The sequence below is a fragment of the Hordeum vulgare genome, chromosome 1H (genome assembly GCF_904849725.1).
Source record: "Hordeum vulgare subsp. vulgare chromosome 1H, MorexV3_pseudomolecules_assembly, whole genome shotgun sequence".
Lineage (NCBI taxonomy): Eukaryota > Viridiplantae > Streptophyta > Magnoliopsida > Poales > Poaceae > Hordeum > Hordeum vulgare.
In genome coordinates this window covers 106,338,482-106,351,369 of record NC_058518.1, presented here as the reverse complement: position 1 = coordinate 106,351,369, position 12,888 = coordinate 106,338,482, and positions in this window count along the sequence as shown.

Here is a 12,888-nt window from a genome sequence, read left to right as displayed (position 1 = left end):
TATCATGGTGATGTCCATCTACGAGAGGGGATGAGCGATCTACGTACCCTTGTAGACCGTACAGCAGAAGTGTTAGAGAACGCGGTTGATGTAGTGGAACGTCCTCACGTCCCTCGATCCGCCCCGCGAACAATCCCGCGATCAGTCCCACGATCTAGTACCGAACGGACGACACCTCCGCGTTCAGCACACGTACAGCTCGACGATGATCTCGGCCTTCTTGATCCAGCAAGAGAGACGGAGAGGTAGAAGAGTTCTCCGGCAGCGTGACGGCGCTCCGGAGGTTGGTGATGACCTTGTCTCAGCAGAGCTCCGCCCGAGCTCCGCAGAAATGCGATCTAGAGGGAAAAAAATGGAGGTATGTGGTCGGGCTGCCGTGAGAAAGTCGTCTCAAATCAGCCCTAATTGCTCCATATATATAGGAGGAGGGAGGGGGGCCTTGCCTTGGGGTCCAAGGACCCCCAAGGAGTCGGCCGAGCCAAGGGGGAGGACTCTCCCCCCCCCAAACCGAGTTGGACTAGGTTTGGTGGGAGGGAGTCCTCCTCCCTTCCCACCTCCTCCCCCTTTTTTTTTTCTTTTCCTTTGATTTCTTATCCTTGGCGCATAGGCCCCTTTGGGGCTGTCCCACCAGCCCACTAAGGGCTGGTGTGTCTCCCCAAAGCCTATGGGCTTCCCCGGGGTGGGTTGCCCCCCCGGTGAACTCCCGGAACCCATTCGTCATTCCCGGTACATTCCCGGTAACTCCGAAAACCTTCCGATAATCAAATGAGGTCATCCTATATATCAATCTTCGTTTCCGGACCATTCCGGAAACCCTCGTGACGTCCGTGATCTCATCCGGGACTCCGAACAACATTCGGTAACCAACCATATAACTCAAATACGCATAAAACAACGTCGAACCTTAAGTGTGCAGACCCTGTGGGTTCGAGAACTATGTAGACATGACCCGAGAGACTCCTCGGTCAATATCCAATAGCGGGACCTGGATGCCCATATTGGATCCTACATATTCTACGAAGATCTTATCGTTTGAACCTCAGTGCCAAGGATTCGTATAATCCCGTACGTCATTCCCTTTGTCCTTCGGTATGTTACTTGCTCGAGATTCGATCGTCAGTATCCGCATACCTATTTCAGTCTCGTTTACTGGCAAGTCTCTTTACTCGTTCCGTAATACAAGATCCCGCAACTTACACTAAGTTACATTGCTTGCAAGGCTTGTGTGTGATGTTGTATTACCGAGTGGGCCCCGAGATACCTCTCCGTCACACGGAGTGACAAATCCCAGTCTTGATCCATACTAACTCAACTAACACCTTCGGAGATACCTGTAGAGCACCTTTATAGTCACCCAGTTACGTTGCGACGTTTGATACACACAAAGCATTCCTCCGGTGTCAGTGAGTTATATGATCTCATGGTCATAGGAATAAACACTTGACACGCAGAAAACAGTAGCAACAAAATGACACGATCAACATGCTACGTCTATTAGTTTGGGTCTAGTCCATCACGTGATTCTCCCAATGACGTGATCCAGTTATCAAGCAACAACACCTTGTTCATAATCAAAAGACACTGACTATCATTGATCAACTGGCTAGCCAACTAGAGGCATGCTAGGGACGGTGTTTTGTCTATGTATCCACACATGTAAATGAGTCTTCATTCAATACAATTATATCATGGATAATAAACTATTATCTTGATACAGGAATTATAATAATAACTATACATTTATTATTGCCTCTAGGGCATAATTCCAACACATTCTCCATGAACTGGCCGTAGAAAGGGTCCTCGACCGTTGGTGTCGGTGTTGGCATTTCGCCGAACAGGACGCGGGGCGACAGCATGGTGGCCGTAGACGGCAGTTCTTGCTTCCTTTGCATCTCGACGGACGGGTGGCAACCGCTGCAGGACCCCGGGGTGACGTTGAGGTCGATGACGGACGAGGGGCGCGGCGTGGACGACGCGACCACGCTGACTTCCGTGACCCCGACAAACGGGTCTGGGCTTGGCACCATGGCGGAGGGAAACTGGGCGACAATGGCGTGGTCGAGGACGTCGGGGAGGGGCACTCTGGAGGCCAGACGACCAACGAGCCGGTGCTTGCCGGCCGACGGGCGCATCCGTGAAGTTCGTTGGACGACACAACCCCATCATGAGGAGGGCGTGTGATTTGCTAACGATGTCCTCCTTCTATTGAGCATTGGCCTTCTATCGCGCGACCTCCATCGTAGTGAGCTCGATGGCCTACGCGGCTGCGGCGTCCTTCCTCTTCGCCTTCGCCCGTCGGTTATGCCTCTTGGTCGATTCTGTGTCCAGCTCTGCGATCTCCTTTGGCGTGAGTTTCGATCACGGCTTCTTCGTACCCTGGGACCCCTTCTTCTTCTTCGCCTTGGTGGCTGGGACGACGGTCGGGTCGCCGGAATTCGGTCGGGGATCGTCCATGGCGGGAGAGGGTGGCGGGCGAGACGTGGGAAGGTTTTGGGGGAAATGAAATGGAATGGGGCGTGGGGGCGGGAAGGCCGCGCTGCTTTGTGCCACCGACGGTCGAACCAGGGGAAGACACGTGCGTGTGTCTTGCCCGTCCGCACGGCGTCCGTGCACTGTTCGTTTCACCTTAAAACCGGACCAAGTTTGTGTTGGAAATATGCCCTAGAGGCAATGATAAATAATTATTATTATATTTCATGTTTAAAGATAATCGTTTATTATCCATGCAATAATTATATTGAATGAAAACATAGATACATGTGAGCATACATAGACAAAAAAATGTCCCTAGCAAACCTCTAGTTGGCTAGCCAGTTGATGAATGATAGTCAAGGTTTTCTGACTATGTGCAAGTGTTGTCACTTGATAACTGGATCACAACATTAGGAGAATCATGTGACGGACTAGACCCAAACTATGAACGTAGCATATTGATTGTGGCGCTCCGCCTGATTACCACTGTAGCCAGATGGTCGTCGCGCATACCAGCACAGGAAATCACCCTGGCATGCACGTTTACAACAGGTATGAGGAACATAGGCATTTCTATTAATGAATATAAGAGTTTTACAAGATTATCCACAAGGGTGATGGCAGCGGAAAAGCTCTATCTAAGGCAGCATGGTCTTGATGCAGCTCCAATCCAGAGGGATCTCACTCGGTTACACTCCTAGCCCGCGAACAATGTGTCTCCTCGCGTACGACGGATCCTTATGTGAACCTGGCCACGTTAAAAGCCGATGAGTACTTTTGAATGTACTCGCAAGCAAACAAAAACTAACATATACACTGAGCAAAGCAATCTATGGCATTCAAGCATGCATTTGTTATTAGAGCAATATTAATCATCATGACATAGCATACCTATCTAGCAAGGTTAATTATCAAGGTATACACACGGTTATCTAGCAAGATAACTTCTAAAGTAAATGCAATATGGTAAAGCATATTAGGTAAATGATTTGTACTCTGACTATTCTCATGATCCAGTCTGAATCTGATCCAATCCAACTCTTGTGGTCATCGACCACTCATCTCATAGTGTGACAGCCCGATGCCGACGTTCCAGAAGATTCCCTTTCCTTTCCGTTTTCGTCGTGTGTCTGTTTATGTTGTCGCATCATCATCGCATCATTCGGATCATCTGCATTGCATCGGCATCTCCGTTGCCGCCAGTTTTCAAAACTTGCATCCGTTAGTAGTTGCCGGTTCTCGTCGTTGTCCGTTCTGAGCCCGACCGCACTCGCACGCGCCCGCGGCACCGTCGAAACCCTGTTTTAAAAGTGTGCGTAAAATTTTCTCTGACCGAGGTGAAACTTGGCACGCGGTCGTGATTAGTTATAGCTAGGCCGCCTGTCAAATTTCGTCGCGACCGGAGTTCGTCTGGTACCCGAACGGTCGTCCGTAGCGGCACCGTCTTCGGTCTACCGTCGGACGTTTGTCGGTGATTTAAAAATTGTTGCCACGCTGCCCGTTTCCCCTCTCGTCTCCGGATATCCCCTCTACATGGCCACGTACCCATTCCCGCGTGCAGAATCGTCCGAATCCGACCGTACGGTTGGATCCGAAACGCGATTCCGGTTAACTGAGCCCCTCTTTTCTCTATAAATACCCCCTCCATCATATATTTTTAGACAGCCCCCTCCCCTACCTCGTTTCCCGTGCCAAACCTACCCTAGCCACCACTGCCCTCTCTCTCTCCTCCCACCAGCCATCGGGCCCGCCGAGCCCGCAACCCGCCTGTCGAGCCCATCGCGCCGCCGCCTCTCTCTCCATGCGCCCGAGCTCCTCTCTCCCTGCCCCAAGCGCCCCTAGCCGGAGGTCGCCGCCGCCCCTCGCCGGTCGCTGCCTCCCCTGCCCTCGCAGGAGCCACCACTGGCCGGAGCGCCGCCCACCATCGCCGGCGAGCCGCCGGAAGCGCAGCCCCTCGTCCCGCGCCTTGCCACCAGAACCGCGGCCGCCTCCCGTCGTCGCCCGCACTGCTGCCTCCATCTCCCGCCGCCTTGCTGCCTCCCCCCCCGTCGCCGGCACTGCGCCGCCACCTCGAGCCAGGGCGCCTGCAACCCCTCCGGCCGAGAACCGCCACCGGCGCGCTGGATCGGGAGAGCCTGCAGGTCCTGCTCGCCCCCGCGTTCACCAGCAGCGCTCCCCCTCCGCGCTGGGTCGCGCCCCCAGGCCCAGCTGGCCTCGTTGGCCCGCCTCGCCTCCACCGCCCCCTGCGTTGACCATCAGCGCTCCCCCTCCGCGCTGGGTCGCGCCCCCAGGCCCAGTTGGCCTCGTTGGCCCGCTTCGCCTCCACCGCTCCCAAGTCGGCCTGCCTTCCCCTCCAGCTCCAGATCCGCCGGCCCGAGGCCCAAGGTGAGGGCCACTTTCCTGACCGACACCTCATGCGTGATTTAGTTATCCAGCGCTGCCCAGTTTCGGCCCGGTAGAAAAGATTAGGCCCGTTAGTTATTTTTTTAGGATTTCGAATTTATTTATTTCCAGGTTTTGTTAGATATTAAAACGCTCGTAGATTCTTAACCGTAAATCGGATCGAGACGTGTAATATATGGTTTTTGTGTAGTTTTTCGCGTAGTATCCGTTTTTGCTACTTGCATAAATGTTTGATGTGGTTTGACCCACTGTTTGCCTAGAAATGCGTGCTGTCCCTATAGGATGTAGTCCGTATTAATTTCTCGTGCGTGTCCGGATTGCCCGTAAGCCGTATTAGAAATGCCCATGTTTTAGGAACTATTTTTCCATGTATTTTAGAGTAGACGTTGGTATTTTTACGTGTAGGGATTTGCCGCTAGTTTAGTTTCCCGTATATAGGTGGTTATCTCGCATTTTATGTGTGGCAATATTCTGTTGCGCAACCCCACATATTTTATATGTTTTTGGGGTAGAAAAATCCATATGATTTTTCTGTGTAATTAGTTTTATCTTTTGAGCAAGATAGTTCACGCGATATTTTGCCGTGATGCCCTTTTGTTTATTTCGTAGGATTTATTCCGTGCTTCGTTTGATGGAGTTGTCAACTAGAGAGTTGATCTTGGATGTTTTGTCTAGCCCCTGGTATTTTTATTTGCAATAGAAATGCATGTTTAGGTGTGTTTTGATTGCTCTCAAGTTGCTAGAAATGGTGCTGATTTGGTGGAGCTGAAATATTTCTAAGTCTGGAATCTGTTATATTTTGTTGTTGTCTTGTCTTGCTTGTATCTTGTGATGTGTAGCTCTTCTGAGGTTAGTCCAATGGAGTTAGTTGTAGCCCTTGTGTTTCTCTAGCATGCTGTGAAGTTTCATGCCATTTGGAGTCCTGTAGCTTATGTTTTTGCTGCTGTCAATATTGCTTCAGATCGAAAACTGCACTTTCATGAGGTGTTAGTTTCACTAAGTCTGAAATAGTGTGTGGGAAGCCATTTTGTGACTTCTTTTCCTAGTGATCCATGATGCCATGCTAGTTGTTGTTAGTTGTTTGTAGTAGTGCTTCTTGCCCTCTTTCGTGTCATGCCTTGCTTGAGTTTATCGGAGTTGTGTAGCCGTAGTTGTGGGGCGTAGAAAATGCTATGTGGCTGATTTTGGCAGTTTGTAGAGATTTCTTGTTTTGCTCGTAGTTGTTGAACCGTAGCTCCGATTTGATCGTGTCCTACATGAAACTTGCTTAGAATCTCGTGTAGTTTCATTTTCTCTTGTTGGTTGTATGATTTGAAGAGCTTGTAGCCGTCGTTGCACACATATTGCATTCATGCCATCATGTCTTGCCGTGACTTGTTTGCATTCAGCCTGTCCATGCATCATATGTGTTGTGCATCGTGTGGTGAATATCATGTGTTGATGCTTGTTCCAGTTTTCCCCATCTCGATAGAGTTCCGCAAGCGTGTCGGATGTGAGGACCCGTTCGACTACGTCGGTTCGTCTGCTTCACGGAGGCATTCTTCTTCCAAGCGGGATCTCAAGCAAGATGATCATTTCCCCAAATATCATTACTATCATTGCCATGCTAGTTTACCGTTTCTACCGATTATGTCTCGTTGCCTACCACATGTTAAATATCAGCCTCTTAACAATGCCATGAAAACCTTCAACCTGTTCAACCTAGCAAACCACTGATTGGCTATGTTACTGCTCGCTTACCCTGTTGTTAGCGTTGCTAGTTGCAGGTGCAGATGCTTCCATGTGAAAACATGGGTTCCTTGTTATATCACCTTATTTAAATGCTATTTAATTTAAAGCACCTATATACTTGGTAAAAGGTGGAAGACTCGACCTTTCTAGCCTGGTGTTTTGTTCCACCTTTGCCCCCATAGGTTCCGGCTACCGGTGTTATGTTCCATAAATGAGCGCTCCTAACATGATCGGGGTTGTTATGGGGACCCCCTTGATAATTCGTTTTAGATTAAAGCTGGACTGGCAAGGCCCAACATTGGTACTACATTTTCCTAATAACCTAATAAACTTGCATAGGGACTTTCCGGACCCCGAGGATAATTTAATTAACCCCCCGGGCCAGTGCTCCGCATGAGTGTTGGTCCACCCACCTAGCAGTCGGCGGTGCCACCTCGGGGCAACTCGAGGTTTGGCTACCGTCCACTTTGCATAGACGGTGTGTCCTAAGAACGAGATACGCGGCTCCTATCGGGTTCGTCGACACACTGGGTGGCCTTGCTGGATTAGTTTTACCTTTGACGAGATATCTTGTGCATCGGGATTCCGGTGATGCTTTGGGTAATCTCAGAGTTGAGGTTTTACACTAGGGAATCCGACGAGATCGCGAGCTTCGTGATCGAGGATTTCTATGCGGCTTGTGGTAATTTATGGACTAGTTGGAGCACCCCTGCAGGGTCAAATCTTTTCGGAAAGCCGTGCCCGCGGTTATGTGGCAACGTGGAAACTTTGTTTAACACTGGTTCTAGATAACTTGAAGTTAACTTAATTAAAACTTGCCAACTGTGTGCGTAACCGTGACTGTCTCTTTTATGAGTTCCTTCTCCGATCGAGGACACGGTGGGGTTATGTCTGACGTAGGTAGGTGTTCAGGATCATTCATTTGATCATCAGTAGACACGTCCATTATGCGTAGATCTTCCTTCTCTTATTTCTTGTACTCGTAAGTTTAGCCACCAAATATATGCTTAGCCGCTGCTACAACCTCACCACTTAACCATACCTCACCCATTAAGCTTTGCTAGTCTTGATACCTTTGGAAATGAGATTGCTGAGTCCCCTGTGGCTCAATGATTACTACAACACCAGTTGCAGGTGCATGTAAAGGTTACTCGACGTGAGCGCGTTGATTGTTGATTTGGAGTCGCTTCTTCTTCTTCTTCTTTATGGATCGAGGATGGGTTCCAGGCCGGCAGCCTGGGATAGCAAGGATGGACGTCGTTCTTCTTTTGTCGTTTGTTTTCGTCCGTAGTCGGACCCTGCTTTTACTCTTGATGATTATGTACTGTACTGATGTGACTCTGATGTAGCTTGTGGCGAGTGTAAGCCAATTCTATTATGTATCTCTTCTTTTCAGTACATGTACTTGTAACGATATCCATTCTTGCGACACGACGAGATGCGCTTCTATCCCTGACGAGGCCTTCGTGCCAAATTGAGGATAGGGTCGCATCTTGGGCGTGACACATAGCCATCTCATGGCTAACATGTCATATACCGGACATCTTCCGATGTTTGCACAAGACGATTTCTTCCATCATTATCATCTCTCTTACGGTTGATCACCTACTGAGGTCTGGTCGGGTTGTCCAATACCATGGACTTGGCTATTCGAATAGATTTGACACTCTCCACATGTTGCACACTTTACCCACACTATAGAGCACTGACCACGTGATCCCATTCGGGTGGACCAGCATTACTCCAACGAGACTTTCCTGACCCTTGACTCTTTCATCATACTCCCGGCAACCACTCTCCCCGGAGTCTTGCTCTGGGTGGCCCTGTGTCCTCATGACACCTGCCACCGTCGTGGCCAAACTGAACTGTCCCACCTAGGGACGGGCCCAACTCAACTCAACTGGGCTCACAGGATTATCACCGCCCACTTGATCAGGGTAGCACGCATGCATAATCCTCCCTCTTTGGGAGTACCGGTGAAAGGTCACGCGATCAGCCCAAGTCACGGCCGTCCCATATCGGCAAATGTGGTTGCACGGATAAGCCCGGACAGGTGACTCGAGATCAACCCATTAGGTTTGGTTTAAACAACATATTTATCAAGCATGGTTGTTGTCAGCAATGACTTAACATAATGATGATTCTGCATGAAATAACAACGGTAGAAACACCTTAACCTATCTCTATATTATGAGTCATTAATAAGATAGTATGTAAATGACAGGTTATTACTTTACCAGCTCTAACTATAAATTAGACCCTCGGAACCCTCGCATAAGACCGGCAAATAAATCGGTAGCCACTAGAACGGTCTTTACAACACAGATCTGGGACGTTACCGGAATAAATCAACCCCGGCCCAAGACGGCTGGAAAGCAGCACAAAGCATGAGGCGGTGTTGATAAAAATAATGTAGCAGTTCCCTAAGACGGCCGAAGAACAGCTCAGAGCATAGGTTCACTACCACGGAAAGAAATTCAACAACTGCCCGCGACGGCCGAAAAGCAGCTCAGAACACGAGCTAGCTGTCGACGAGAGAGTTATAAAGTCGACATCCACCCCGGACGACCAAAAGCACCTCAGACTCGGGCATGGTGCCGTCATTGAAGAAAATGCGAGCAAGGGTTCGTCAGATTTACGTACCACACATTACTATACATACAATCGTAAGCATATTAATTGAACATGCAGGAACAACACAGAGCAAGCTTTAGGGCATATGTCAGGTGGTCGGCTTGCCCGGGGTCGAAGAATACTCCCGGAAGAGGTGCGTAGAGTGCGCAGAAAGGATCGCCAGATACCGCTCTCTCTTGAAGGGCGCTGATTGGAAACAAGGACAGAAGAGTCATTTTCACAGTGTAACCACCTTGTGAAAATGCTACCAACATGACGGGCTCGATGATACGAGGACGTGAGTGTTGGTTTCACCTTGATAGGAGTCACAATAAAAAAGATACGGACGAAAGAAGATCACAGACCAATCTGCAAAAATATCTTCTCCAACAGGTCCCCGGGCTAAAAAATAGAAAAAGTATTGCTGGAAATGCGCTTCTGCTTAAATGAAAACGTATTTACGAGAATACGCTTCCACTTAACAGCTGGACCAGGTCTTCTCTCACCGACAGGTGGGGTCGGGGCCCACCTTTTGGGTCCCCTCTCTCTCTCCTCAGGCGACGCACGGGCCCCACTTTATCCACTCCTCTCTCTCTCTGTTTGTGTGTGTGTTACATGCGGGCCCCGCCCCAGCTCCTCTCTCTCTCTCCTGCTTCTTCTCCAACCTCTCGACAGGGCCACGGGGAAGATCTGGCGCCGGTCCTCGCTGCCGCTACGCTACTCCGGGAGGCCGGCCGATGGGCGCAGGAGAACCACCGCACCTCGCCGCACTCGAGGGTGGCGGCGGGGTCACCGGAGATGGACCACAGCGCCACCGCCACGGGCCGGTGCGCAGCGGGCGAGGAGTTGAAGTGGGCGGCGCCGGCAGGGCCTTTCCTAGCGGGGTCGATGATCACGCAAGATCCAGAGGGGTCTCAGGCAGGGGCTAGGCAGGGAGGAAGGGGCCGAGGTGCTCTAACTTGAGCCGGAGCCGAATGCGACAATGGCGGCCAGAGAGCTCCTCGAGCTCGAGTGGTAGGGGCTTGGGGAGCTCTAGGCTTGCTAACGAGGAGGGGAGCTTGGATTGCTCCTTAAATAGCCCCAGGGGAAGCTTCTGGGCATCTCTCGCTGGCGTCTGAAGATCCTGAAGGATCGGCATTGCTCCAGTGGCCGGCAGAGGTGTCCATGGCGAGGAGCAGAGGGGGGGGGGGGAGGACCGCACGATCATGGGCTAGCTACTAGACATGGAGGGGACGCGAGAGGCAGAGGGAGTGGACGGGGCCGGGCCCAAATGCACAGAGCTTGCATAAGGCGCGCTCTGCCGGTGATCACCACGTGCACAACCTGATTTGACACCTCATGCGTGTCCAACCATGTCCAACAGCACCCTCGCTGCTCGAGGAGATAAGAATGGAAGCTGGAATGAGCTGGGAGGCACTGGGAAGAAGGAACTTGCCAAAACAGATCCTGATATGAAGGTGTTTGTGGTTGTTTCTGGGGAAATGAGTGGATAATTGGAGTTGGATCTTTTTCAAAATGAAATAGGATGGGAAGAACTATAAGCTTGCAAAATTTTAAGTCTTCTGGACCCTGTTTGCATACACTTCCTTCACAAACCACAAAATGGTCCAGAAACTAGAATTTGAAGCTGGGCTCAAATGGCTAAATGAATTTGGCTCAAACTTGGAGAAAGTTGATGATTTGATCAAATGAAGATACTGCAGAAGTTTCAGATCAATTGTTAATTCCTAGAGGATACTTCCTTCAGAGAGCTTCCAAATGGGCTGAAACTTAGGAAAATTGCTGGAAAACGATGTGAGAGGGATTGAGCTGATTTTTGGTATTCACTAGTGGTTTAACAATGTAAACCATTATGAAAAATTTCAGCTCAAGGAGATCAAGGAATAAAGCACTCCCTTTGCAAATTTCCCAACTGGACAGAATTTGCAATTTGATGTTGTGCTCAAAATTTGAACTGGGAACTTAGGATTTTGATGGAAATGATGAAGATATGGATAGGAGAAGCTCCACAAATTATTTGGGGGTTTTCCTGGCTACCAAAATGGTAGTTCCTTTAGAAAGTGCCCAAAATGCTATATTGGCATTAAATAGGAAAATGCCATTTTCCCTTATTCTATCAACAACAACAACAACAACAACCAAGCCTTTCAGTCCCAAACAAGTTGGGGTAGTCTAGAGTTGAAACCCATAAGATCTCAAAGCCAAGTCATGGCTCTGGAACGTGGATAGCTAACTTCCACGCACCCCTGTCCATGGCTAAGTCTTTGTCGATATTCCAAACCTTTAGGTCTCTCTTAACGGACTCCTCCCATGTCAAGTTTGGTCTACCACGACCCCTCTTAACATTCTCAGCATGCTTTATCCGTCCGCTATGCACCGGCGCTTCCGGTGGCCTCCGTTGAATATGTCCAAACCATCTGAGACGATGCTGGACTAGCTTCTCTTCAATTGGTGCTACCCCAAGTCTCTCTCGTATATCGTCATTCCGTACTCGATCCTTCCTTGTGTGGCCACATATCCATCTCAACATGCGCATCTCTGCTACACCTAACTATTGGATATGTCGTCTCTTGGTTGGCCAATACTCCGCGCCATACAACATCGCAGGTTGGATAGCTGTCCTATAAAACCTGCCTTTTAGCTTTTGTGGCACTCTCTTGTCACAGAGTACGCCAGAAGCTTGGCGCCACTTCATCCACCCAGCCTTGATTCGGTGGCCCACGTCTTCATCGATATCGCCATCCTTCTGCAACATGGACCCCAAATATCGAAACGTGTCTCTCTCCGGTACCACCTGCCCACCAAGGCTAACCTCTCCATCCTCGTGCCTAGTAGCACTAAAACTGCACCTCATGTATTCAGTTTTAGTTCTACTAAGCCTAAAACCTTTCGATTCTAGAGTCCGCCTCCATAACTCTAACTTTCTATTAACCCCCGTTCGGCTATCATCGACTAGCACCACATCATCCGCAAAGAGCATACACCATGGGATATCTCCTTGTATATCCCTTGTGACCTCATCCATCACCAAATCAAAAAGATAAGGGCTCAAAGCTGACCCTTGGTGTAGCCCTATTCTAATTGGAAAGTCATCGGTGTCGCCATCACTTGTTCGAACACTTGTCACAACATTATCATACATATCCTTGATGAGGGTAATGTACTTTATTGGGACTTTGTGTTTCTCCAAGGCCCATCACATGACATTCCGAGGTATCTTATCATAGGCCTTCTCCAAATCAATGAACACCATATGAAGGTCCTTCTTTTGGTCCTTGTACCTCTCCATCAGCTGTCGTACCAAGAAGATGGCTTCCATGGTAGACCTCCCACGCATGAAACCAAATTGGTTTTTGGTCACACTTGTCAACCTTCTTAAGCGGTGTTCAATGACTCTCTCCCATAGCTTCATAGTATGGCTCATCAGCTTCATTCCGCGGTAATTAGTACAACTTTGAACATCCCCCTTGTTCTTAAAGATTGGTACTAAAATACTCCGCCTCCATTCTTCGGGCATCTTGTTTGACCGAAAAATGAGGTTGAAAAGCTTAGTTAGCCATACTATCGCTATGTCTCCAAGGCCTCTCCACACCTCGATGGGGATACCATCAGGACCCATCGCCTTGCCTACTTTCATCCTTTTTAACGCCTCCTTAACCTCACACT